The sequence below is a fragment of the Amblyomma maculatum genome, unplaced genomic scaffold, assembly GCF_055883805.1.
Source record: "Amblyomma maculatum isolate TAMU_Amacu unplaced genomic scaffold, ASM5588380v1 scaffold_13, whole genome shotgun sequence".
NCBI classification, from domain to species: domain Eukaryota; kingdom Metazoa; phylum Arthropoda; class Arachnida; order Ixodida; family Ixodidae; genus Amblyomma; species Amblyomma maculatum.
The window spans coordinates 8,849,422-8,861,750 of NW_028146738.1; positions in this window are offsets into that span (position 1 = coordinate 8,849,422).

Sequence of the window (12,329 nt, forward strand, 5' to 3'; positions counted from 1 at the left end):
AGTACCCTTCGGTGTTCTCTGAGAAATTAGGAACTATATAAGAGTTGCAAGCAAAAATTGTTCTGAAACGTAGTACAGTTCCTGTATTTTGCCACGCAAGACCTGTACCCTTTGCATTGCAGAAAAGGTTTAGAAAAATTGTTGGAGCAAGTCGAAACAGGCATGCTGCAGCCTGTAATGCAACGGGACTGGGCTACACCGTTAGTCTTAAAAGAAGATAACAGTACCAGGTTATACGGAAACTATAAGATAACCGTAAACTCTTCATTGAAAACAGATCATTACCCACTACCCAGGCCCGAGGATATGTACACTGCTTTGAAAGGAGGAAAGGTATTTTGTGTACTAGACATTTCTTCGGCGTACCGGCAATTGCCGCTTACTCCCGAGTCCAGACCATTTTTGACATAAACACTAGTCAGCGGTTGTTTGAATTTCAGCGCCTACCTTACGGTGTGGCTAGAGCCCTGGTAGTATTCCAGTCCATGATGGACAAAGTGCTTCACGGCATCCCGCCTGTCAGATGTTACATCGATGTCATGTTCGTGACTGGGCAAGATATAGTAGGCTGCCAAAAGACACTGGAGCGTGTCTAATACCCGTGTCACACGAGCAAGCAAAAACTGTTACCTAAGCGCTATTTTAGCGAGTTGAGACTTTTATTCAAAAGTAGTTGCATAGCAGACACACGGCGCTGGCGATCTCTTTTTTACGTTTCCTTCGGAGGACGCTATGAATAGCGCGGCGCTACATCTTGAAACAAAACCACACAGAATAAAACCCATTAAGCCGACGTATCGCTATATATAAATCAAATAAGTCTGTTATTTCACGCTGTTTATATTAAATTTAGCTACAGATATGCTCACAAACGGTAAATTTTAAAAAAGAAGTTGCGCATCCGCATCGGCGGTTAGCGTCATCACGTGATATCTTTAAACTGCACACGAGAATGCTGTAGAAAAAAAATTATTACACCTAGTTAATCTTCTATGAAGATAAATATATTTTTTGTACCGCACAAACTTGGCACAACATTAAACCGCTGCTTTCTTTACTAGATGATAATCACTGGTGACCACTACGAAGTCCGTCCGTGTGCTGTGCGAAGTCAGCGCACGTTAAAGATCCCCAGGTGGTCGAAATTACTCCGTAGCCCTCGACTACGGCTCCCCTTTCTCTCTTTCTACATTCACTCCCACCTTCCTCCTTTTCCTTACGGCGCGGTTCAGGTGTCCACACAGCAAGTGTGACAGATACTGCGCCTTTCCCCTCCTGTGAACGAATTCATATTTATTATTATTATTATTATTATTATTATTATTATTATTATTATTATTATTATTATTATTATTATTATTATTATTATTATTATTATTATTATTATTATTATTATTATTATTATTATTATTATTATTATTATTATTATTATACCAATCAAATATTGCCAAGGAGGATAAGGCGCATTCTTGCAATTTAAATCCTGTAAAGAACAATTCATGAAAATTAGTTACTCAGAACCATTCATACAAGCAGAAGTAAGCATGCAGCACAAACGCTCCTCTTCCATATCTAATGATATCAGAGATCAGAAACAACCACTACATACAGCTAGACTATCTCTTTTACTCTGAAGCTTCGCTGAAACATCCGCCTTCTCGAACGATCCAGCAGTTTTCACTGTTCTCAAAGGTGGAGAGACAGCAATAACAGCATCGCTCTATTCAAATGACAGAATATGCAGCATTTAGATCTAATGTGTGGATGTCAATGCCAGTTAATCGCTTTCTACTTATACAACCGTTATTCATGGTTTCTTTAGCTTTATTACGGAATTTTCGTTACGATTGGCTCAGGCATCAAGATGGCCCCTATAGTTTTAATGAACAAACTTCAGCTATATTGACACATGCCATTCAAAGACAACGGAGAATTGTACGCACGATTGGGAAACGACGACAAAGTGACACTGCCCTGTCCCGTGCTGACCTATCTGCTTGTCGGTGTTCCTGTTCCTCGGTGCCTTCTGTGTAATGTTTTGTTACAAGTCAGGTGGAGGCTTTGCCGGCTATCGATCCAGTCCTGCATAACCAACCTATCACTACGTAGCTTACCCCGGTATATCAGCGCATCGGCCGCCACCTACGTGGAGAGCTTCCTGAATTCGGGACCTTTCCGGCCACTACCAGGACGACGCAGCCTCAGACGGCTGTAGAACCTGCTGCAATGACATCTGAGAGCAGGCTTCCCACGCACATCCTATGGCATCAGCCGTGAACACCTCCGTCTTTCCATGCCGATGTGTTCGAGCACGCCGAGGACTGGCTTGAGACCTACGAGCCAGTCGCTCGTTACAACGGGTCGACCGATAAGCTCTTGAAGAGTCTGCGCGGACATGGTTTGAAAACCATGAGGCTTCTTTTCCATCTTGGAAGCCTTCTGTCGTGACTTGAAGGCCACGTTTTCTAGTGCCGACCGCCGGCAGCGAGCAGAAGCTGCGTTACACTCGCGCAGTCAGCGCCAGAACGAGAGCGTGCGTATGTTCTTTGAGGACATGACACGCCTCTTCAAGCGCGCAGACCCACGAAAGCCGGAAGAGAAGAAGCTGCGCCACCTGATACGGGACGTTAAGGAGGCCTTTTCGCGGGACTGGTGCGCAGCCCATCGCGCACTGTGCGGAGTTTCTCAGCGAGGCTACCACCATGAAGACAACGCTGCCACACCGAGTCCGTCAATACAACCGCGACGTCAAAAGCATTGGGTCCGACGCACTCCCTATGCATTTTGGCAGAGACATGGGCTCATTACGCAACCTCATCCGTTCTGTCGTGCGATAGGAACTGCAAGCCCTCCGGATACCTGCCAACACATCTTTTCCTTCACTGGCGGAAGTCAACCGAGACGAGGTGCGCATGGCAACTGAGCAAGTGCCTGACGTTCCCCATCAGTTCGACGCGAGACCTACATACGCGTCCGTCCTACATTAGCCTCCTCCCCCGCCGGACCATGGTGTCAATGCCGCAACTCCAGCAATAGAGTCGCAGGGTCCTCGCATGGGAGACCTCCCATGAAGCCGAATGGAGCCTCGCTACTCCTTTCTGCCAACCTACCAGTGACCGCGTAAAAATCGAGCATGGCGGACCCGGAACCATCGGCTTCTCTGCTATCATTGTGACGAAGCAGGTCACCTAGCTCCACCGGACGTGCCCGTACCGTGCCCGTACCGCCTGGAAAAACCGAGCGCCAGGCCGAGGGACGCTTGTACCCATTTTTACCGGTTGGTGTCCGGCGGTGGGTTTCGAACTAACCACCTCCCGAGTGGTTAGTTCGTGGCCGAGTGGTTTGGACGCCCGTCTCGACTGCGGGAAGTGGCCAGTTCGAAACCCACCGCCGGACACCCACCGGTAAAATGGGTACAAGCGTCCCCCGGCCCGGCGCCCGGCTCTCTCAGGGGTGTGCCTTTGGAAGAGGCTCTGCTAACCCTGCTGTGCTCCTTAGAGGGCTTAAAGTTTCGAACAACTAATGACCTGCAAAGGTCGGGTTCTCACAGGTCGGGTAGGACTAAAAGAAAACAAACTGGGTGTGGGCAGCAATCACAGCAATCACAGCAATCGAATCACCCAACTATTCCAGATGTCACTCTCCAAGCCCGCGCAGGGAAAACTAATACCAGCAGCCTTCGGAGGCAGAGTCTCTGATTTCGGGAAATGTGAAGATCCTTCGTCATTGTCAGACCGATCGGACGAGATTTTTCTGGTGGCAGATAGCGACAGCATCCGATGTGCTACCTTCGATCGGTACAAAAACATTTCGCTTGGCACAGGTAGCGACAGCATCCGACATTCTACCTCTGATTTGTGCGTAACAAAGGAGTGGATGACACCGCGTTACTCGACACTAGTGCCAGTTATTCAGTAATGAGTCATGGTCTCGCTCGACAATTAAGGAACGTTTTGACGCATTGGTCCACCCGAAACTTCGCACAGCGGGAAGTCACTTGATTGCCCCTGCAGGCAAGTGCACATCGCGGGTCAGCATCCGTGGTTTTTTTGTATGTCGAAGAATTCGTCGTACTTCCTGAGTTTTCGAAAGACTTGATTCTTGGCCTAGACTTTCTGCAGACCAACGGCACTGTCATTGACCTGAAAGAAGCGTCTGTGATTTTTTTCGACGAAATGGGCTGTGGCGCGGATTGAACACGAGGATCCGGGTGTGAACGTTTTGGTTTTAGTTGACGATGACGTGAGGGTACCGGCACGGTCTAGTTTCCTGGCTTTTATGAGGCATGACTTATTTCACGATTACGAGGGCATCGCGGATGGGCACCTCCCGCTACTACTCGAGAAGGAATTAGCCATTGCTCGAGGACTCGAGCAACTGCAGAGCGGCTGTGCTACTGTCCTCTTGACTAAATTCGCTAAGGAGATGCGGCACCTCGCCAAAGACACGGCTTTTCCCCTCCTTCATGGCGTTACTGCCTTGCCTCATTTATGCACCACCGGGGCCAACCCTCAAGAAGAGGCCGCATCTTGTCAGGCTCTTCAAACCGTTAAAATTAGCCCGGACTTGACGCCTGATCAGAGGAATCTTCCCTCGGCTCTTCAGACCGATTTCGCAGACTGCTTCGCCCCAGGCTCCAAGGTCGGCCGTACTCCTGTCGCCAAGCAGCGCATCATCACCGATGAGTCCACATTACCGGTATGCCAGCGCCCGTGCCGGGTAGGAACGTGAAGCCGATAAAAAGGCAAGTGGATGAAACGCTTTCGGATGGTGTGATCCAGCCTTCGACGAGCCCATGGGCGCCGCCAGTGGTCCTTGTCGAAAGGAAAGATCGCACGTTGAGACTCTGCGTCGATTACCGAAAGCTAAATAACCTGACCAAATAGGACGTCTATCCGCTTTCCAGGATCGATGAAGCCCTAAACCGACTACGCGACGCCAGGTATTTCTCCTCATTAGACCTCAAAAGCGGATACTGGCAGATCGAGGTGGATCACAGAGACAGAGAGAAGACTGCATTTGTGACGCCCGATGGCCTATATGAGTTTAAGGTGCTTCTGTTTGGTCTTTGCACTGCGCCGGCCACGTTCGAACGTGTGATGGACACGGTTTTATCAGGTCTGAAGTGGCAGTCGTGTTTGGTGTACTAATATGATGTTATTTTCTCGCCTACTTTCGAGCAACACCTGAACCGGTTGCACTCAAAGCGCTCAAAGGCGCGCAACTAGCGATCAAGCCTGAGAAATTCCACTTTGCTTTCAAGGAACTACGCTTTCTCGGCCATGTTGTTACTGCACAGAGCGTCCTCTCTGATCCCGACAAGACTACCACCGTGTCAAGTTTTCCACGTCCCATCCACAAAAAGGTACTTTAGCGATTTCTGGGTCTTTGTTCTTACTACCGACGCTTCGTTCGCAATTTTTCCAACATTGCTGAACCGCTGACAGCGCTAACCAGAGAAGACAAAACCTTCCTGTGAGGAGGCGATGAAGAGCAAGCCTTCTAGGAGCTCCGAAGTCGCCCACACAGACCCCCAATACTGGCCCATTTCGATGAAGACGCCGCAACCGACGTACATACTGATGTAAGCAACGTGGCCTCTGGGCGGTACTCATCCAGTGGCAAGGAGGAGAACAAGTTAGCGCGTATGCGATCCGAACAGTCTGACGATCGGAGGCGAGGTATTCGACCACAGAAGTATTCGTTTCGCGGTAATCTGGGCCATCAGCAGGGTTTGCCCGTACAGCTTGAAGCAAAATTTAATATATTTCTACGATCGATACCCAGCATGCAAACGTAATAGCTTATTGTACATCAACCACAACAACCTCAATGCTGAGGAACCAACACTGAGGTGAATGACAGTGCATTATTTCTCTTTACCACTGCTTGCTCAGACATGCAGTTCCAAAGCAACATACCATGCAAGCCACTCAAACTGTTCAGCCTATCGCTCAAACAGCTGTTCACAATAAGTTAATGTTTGAGCCTTAGCATTTGTAATTGAATTAAAGTCTGTTTATACGGCATTCAAGGCCGGAATAAAAGTTCAAATAGTTCAGACCATCTGAGTCACGGTGCACAGTGGGCTTATGTTCCTGCACAGTCCACTATATATACAGTTATCAACTCCTTTGGATGTTTAAGTCAACGTGGTATCGACAATCTTCAAGATACAAAGTCCATAAGTGGCCGCGCTTAATTAAGGCAATGGCAATGAGAGCTGTACAACCGTCATAAGGTGTGCGCTAGCTAGCAAATGACTCCTGTCTTTTACTGAAATTACACGAACAATGCAGCCTGCAGTAAGGTTTTCACATGCAAATGCAGTAACGACACTGGTGGCGGAGTCGACGAACCTAGGGGCGGCAGCTTGCGCGTTAATATCAAACGAGTTTTTACGACAGCGACAAGCTGCATGCTGAAATCGAGCCCAATTATATGAGGTATGCACGTGACGTCATCCGCCAGGGGCGCTAGTGGCCGGCGCAGCATTCGCCATATGCGGTCGTGTGTGCGGACGCCGCACCCATCCGCAGTATTCAACTCGTGATCCGTGGGGTAGGAATTTCGCGTCTTGACGGAATTTCTGCTTGCACCAGCGAAAGCCACGTGAACGAGTGGATACACCCGAGGACTTCGTGGAACAAGAAAAACGACAGTCTCGACGAAATGTCTGACATTTTGAAAACAACGGCTCATACGACCGCGGTAACTTCGTCGAGGTGCGCCGCGTACTACAAGACCACTCATTCGCGTTGCATTCTCCGACATCGGTGCCTGCCTTCTGAAATGCGGTCTTAAGTTCTGCAACAGGTGAAGAAATTAAAACATACTAAGCCATGAAAGTTTTAATTGTTGGCAAGCGAGCGAGGCCTGGAGCCACACGTGCATGAGGATGTCGATGCCTGGCGTGCTATTTTTAGAGGTAAGCAAATTGCGATGTGTCTGTTCGCTTAGCTAACGCTGTTACCTCCTCCGACTTGTGACATGTTACAACTGTATCAAGCGTTGTCGCTGCACATAGCGTGGTTGTAAACCTAGGTTCCGTGGGTTATGTGCATTTCAAGCAGAGCAACGCTGCCGATACAGAATTTGTTAAACATGCTGTCTGGGTGTGCCGTTTCTGCTGCGAGCGCGTGACAATTTTTTTTGCTCGACCTTCTGTAATCTAAATTAAGCAATTGAATTGATTCGCTTTACTATTGGAACAATGGCTGTGCAAGCTTCCATCAGCAGTTTTCAAACCTCCGCCACTAGAAATGTGCGTTTCGTGGCAATGCCAGTATTGGAATTGGGACATTTAATGTGCTCGCTGTCTATTCAAGATTTGTTCTGCCTTAGTAGCAGCTAACAACGGGTTTAATGAGCTGCAAGTCAATTTGCGTGCAATGGGTAGCCGGCCACTTTTCCTGTCAAGCTGTTGCACGGGTGAATGCCTAGTTGCAACACCGAAAATGTAGTGCTATGTCCCGGAGCAATAAAATACCTCAGCAGACTTCATCCGCATAAAGAACTCCACAACGATAAGTGGATGTGGACGTATTTAACAGCATGATAAAACTTTACGGATCACTTCCAATATATGCGGGGCACCTGACAGCGAACCTGATACTGCGCGAGACGATGCGTGTCGATGCCACCGGCGACCTTCGATATGGAGGACGAGGCGGGACGAAGCTCACGCAATCAGGTAGTACGGCCTCGGTGAATATCTCCTATAAGCGGATTTGTCACCTCTTTCCCCAGCTTTTCAAACGACGGCAGCAAGTCTTTTGGAGAACAGGGTGAACGAAAAATTGGCAAGAAGTATAAAATCCACACGCTATCTCGCATGCTCTCTGTAAACAAATGACAGCATGCGAAGTAACGGAATGTCCTAACTGGAGTGTAGTGACAAACGTAAGAGGTAACTGCCAGAACGCTCGGCCGGCCATACTCACGAGGGCAGGTTACTGGGGGCACCGCTGGATGAGCCGAACGACAATCTCGGCTTCATCTTCTTTCTTTTTCCCCGCTTCGCCGCAGCGGTAGACATGGCGTGCTGCATTCGCCACTGCAACATCAGCTCAGAGCAAAGCGAAACAATGAGTTCAATGCTTTTTCTACGATTCGACCGCGGCAGCAAGGACAAAAATAAGAGCTTGAGGCGCTCATGCACGGCTCTCGTCCAATGAAGTATGTGTCAGACGACAAAAGCAGCCACGGCCGAGAACAGCAAGGAAGCAGGCCCCTAAGCGCCAAAGCAGTTTACTTTTCGAATGCGCCGCTCAGCGTCACCACGTTTTATAACACTCCGGAGGGGAAGCACAAGCGCGGGGGAAAAATGGGAAATAACTCACCCGGTCCTAGCAGGGCTTCGACCGCAGAAATCGGGCTTTCTCGAGCTAGACGAACGCTGACTAGATTCTGAAAGCCTACGTGGAACAAGGTCTCGAGAGGCGCGGTCACGCGGTCAACAATGCGGGTTCAATCCGCGTTGCACGCGTCTCATCAAGCGCTGCTAAGCAGCAGCCGAACAATCATATGACGCGTTGACGCGGAGAAAGCCGTTGGCTCTTCTTCTTCTGCCTTGATATTTGGCACATACCCACGAAGGTGGATTGGCCAGGGTTCAGTGTGGACTGCCAAATGTCCTACACAAACTGAATTAGTGCATTAAAGTAATTGACAACTAAACAAAAACAAGATTTAGATCTCAAAAGTTACTGAAAGACAAAATATGAAGCAAAAATTTGGAATTTTGTAACTTTGGAGTACAATTAGCAAGGGAATCTGTCCGTAGCTGTGATGTAGTTATGTAAGTACTGACAAATTTGAGGCAACGTAAATCCTTTCGCACTCGCACCGAAGGAGAGTAGAAGCGGGACCGACAACGTAAGTCCCAAGCGTGCAATTGGAGTTTCTAAATACACCCTCCTCTGATGTGAAAACCTTCGGCAAGCAAGAAGGAAGTGATCAATGGCTTCCATCTCACCGCAAGTCTCACAAAGGTTTGTGGGGCTGATCCCACATCTACATAAATAAATATTTAGGCGAGGAATCCTGCATCTCAGGAGCGTCATCGTTACCTCACACTGCCGTGATTTACATAACGAACTTTCCATGAGTATATGAGATGTTGGTATTCGGCTGTAGGTAGCAAAGGATCATTGCATGAAGCGGCTAGGTATTGATATCGCTGGAAACGGGACATTCCAGAAATGGTGATATTAGGGATGGTACATGAAACAGATGCATCAAGAGCTGATTTATCCAGGAAATCTGCCGCTTCGTTCTGGAAAATACCGCTGTGACCGAGGACCTAGATGAAGCGTATTTCTTTCACCCACCCCGGTATGAAATACTTTAGTGAGCGGCTCAACAGAGCATCCCGTGCTAACTCCAGTGACAACAAACCAGAAAGAGAGTCTGATAGAAAAATTATTTTTGATTGACTGCAGGGAACTTTTAGTAGTGCTAGCCCAATTGCCATAAACTCTGCTAGAAAGTTCGGTGTGTAATCCGCGACACGCACCGAAAAACTCTTGGAAAGAGACTCTGAAAAAATTCCAATCGATGCTTTGTGCACAATCACAGACGCATTAGTGGCAATTTCAGTGTGATCAGGGAACTTTTCAAGGTGTTCACATAGGAGACTGGATATTAGACTTGAGGGTGAGTGCTTCACATTAGATGGAAATATAGAACCATAATTTATATCCACAAAAGACCTTGAGCAACCAATAGGACATATACAAGCAAGGTCCACATCAATGTTCGCTAAAATGCTCTGCGTGAAAACAACCTGGGGCATGCAGACCCTTGGCCACTGGTGAGTGAGGCTCGCGTCGCGCCCTCCCTTACGCCTTTGTCTTCCTTTTTTCGCCGCCGTTCGCTATCCAACGTGGATGGTAGCATATCTTGAGCTCATTTAGGAGGTTTAAAAATAAAACAGCGCAAAACACACAGACGAAAGAATAGAAACAGACACCACAAGCGCTGTTGGTGTCTGTTTCTATTCTTTCGTCTGTGTGTTTTGCGCTGTTTTATTTTTAAACCATGTATCACCAACTCGCCCGCTTTGCCATTCTGTTGAATTTCATTTAGAAGCTTATAAGCTTTTGCGCTTCCCTGCCTCACAAAAATGCATTCACAAAGCCGCTCGACATATACCTCAATCCAGGCAGGAGCTTAACCTACCAGCCACTGCAAGTCTGGAAGGCCTAACTTTTAGAAGTTGATCTTGATCCTTTTCTGAGCTTTTAATGTGCTTATATTTTAACAACGAGAAACAGCTTGAAGAACCGTGAAGAAGTGACAAGCTACACTCCCACCCCTCCTAATTCCCAATTACCCAAACAGCGGCCGAGAGTCATCCCTTCAATCAAATAAAGGCTTTATTCATTCATTATCATTTTTTTTTTGTCATATCCGCTGCCGCAGCTCGCTGCACTTTGCACACCGCATGCTTATATTTATTTTCAAGAAATTTTAATTTTTGTCATCATCTGACTCTTCGTATTTCTCTGCAGTTCTTACGTCTATTCTATTCGCATTAGCCCTGAGTTGAAAGCGTCGTGCGCAATTTCGCTTCATTGACATGCTTGGCCAAGTCGGCTAACAATAGACACTGCTCAACACCAAGAGATGCCTTAAATTGGCTGTCAAATTTTTTGCCAAACTAAATTTCCTTAACAGTTACGGGGCCGATTTTTCGCCGACTTGGCCGAGTATCGTTCAGTCTTCGTCGTCTGTGACCTTGTCTTTCGTTTTTACGAGAAGAAAAGAAAATCGAAATACGCGCCAAGCATGCGTCAAAATGACGTCATGATTTTTGTTTGATTTTTTATTTATATATAGAACCATTCGCAGAGGACGTGGCGGTGAAAAAAAAACTCCTGTCTCCCTCAATTTGTCCCCATGGGGTCTATGCAAGTTTCGCAACCATGGGATCTACCTTGGTAAGAGTGTAGTCAGCAGTAATACCAACTCTAGATATTTATCCTTAGATCTAGGGTTTTTTGTTTTGTTTTTTCAGGGATTAGAATCTTTTTTGTGAAACCCAGCAAATTTCATATGCCGTGGAATCGCCAAGGCCCATCGCATGGTTGCGCAACTTGAACAAAACGGGAACAGAAACCTATTGCCAGCAACACCAATCGCTTTGAAGGACTTCAAATGAGGTTGTAAACATTGGAACTACTGAGTAACAAACCGTCGTCTTCTTGCCATTTGGAAGCAGCACACAACATGAACGTAATTTCGAATGTGTCAGACGTAGGCGCGCGACATTGTGTTTGTAAAACTTATATCATGCAAAGCTTCTCGGACGGTGTTGCGTCAGCGTTTCTCAGGAGAGACGTTCCGTCGCTACAAGTGGCAGCATGCTCTGCTCGAACGGCCTGGCTGCGATGGGGGCGGAGTGGAAGGAGGTGAAAGAGGGCTGATCCTGACCCTGATGAAGCAGGGACAGGTAGGTCACCGCCTCCTGCGGCGGGGGCTAGCCTGCCTCCGAATTTGATCTGTTGTAGGCCGTCATTGCACCCGCCACTGTATGAATAGAACTTTAAATAAAGTTCATGAGTTCTAAGTAAATTGTCAACATCGAATGGTAATAGAAGTGTTCATTAGTGTTTTTTTTAATGTTCACTTTCCTTTTATTACGCTTATTCATGAGCTTACAAGGTTGATTATTACCGGCCTGAAAAATGTGTACTATGCATGCGATATACGGGCAGCGGCAAGGTTCGGTGAATGTATTAATGCAAAACGAGCTTGCAAGAACAAACACGGAGAAGAAAACAGTACAACGCAAGCGTTTGTGTTGTGCTGTCTTCTCTTCCGTGTCTATTCTTTCGCATTCGTTCAGCATGAACACCTACCAACTCACCCAACTTCTCACGTTATCGGTCATAGTGTCTACTCGGTTTTCACCTCAGATGTTATGCAGTCTGGCACGCATTTCTTTCACTTGCAACTAATGCATATTGCAGCTTCCTGTACTGGCCCCCGTTCTGCCACGAGGAACATCTCCAGCCTCGAAAGAAGTACCAGCTGCTTCAAGAGCGCCTCCAGAAACTTCAGCATTGCGCACAACGTCGTCGCCAGAGCATCATGGCCGAGATAGTAAATGATATAAGCACGTATATATCGTCGTGTAGTTGCTGCATTGGTTGAAGCTCAGCAGCGTTAAACGCTGTGGTTGCCTATGCAGCAGCTGCAACAAAGCTTTTACCCTGGAACTTCACTTTCATCCCAAAAGGGCAATAAATAATTTGTTTTCATTAGAACATAAGTCAGGAGACTGCAACTCTGGTTGAAGGTGTGTTCTCTTGAAAATAGGTTTT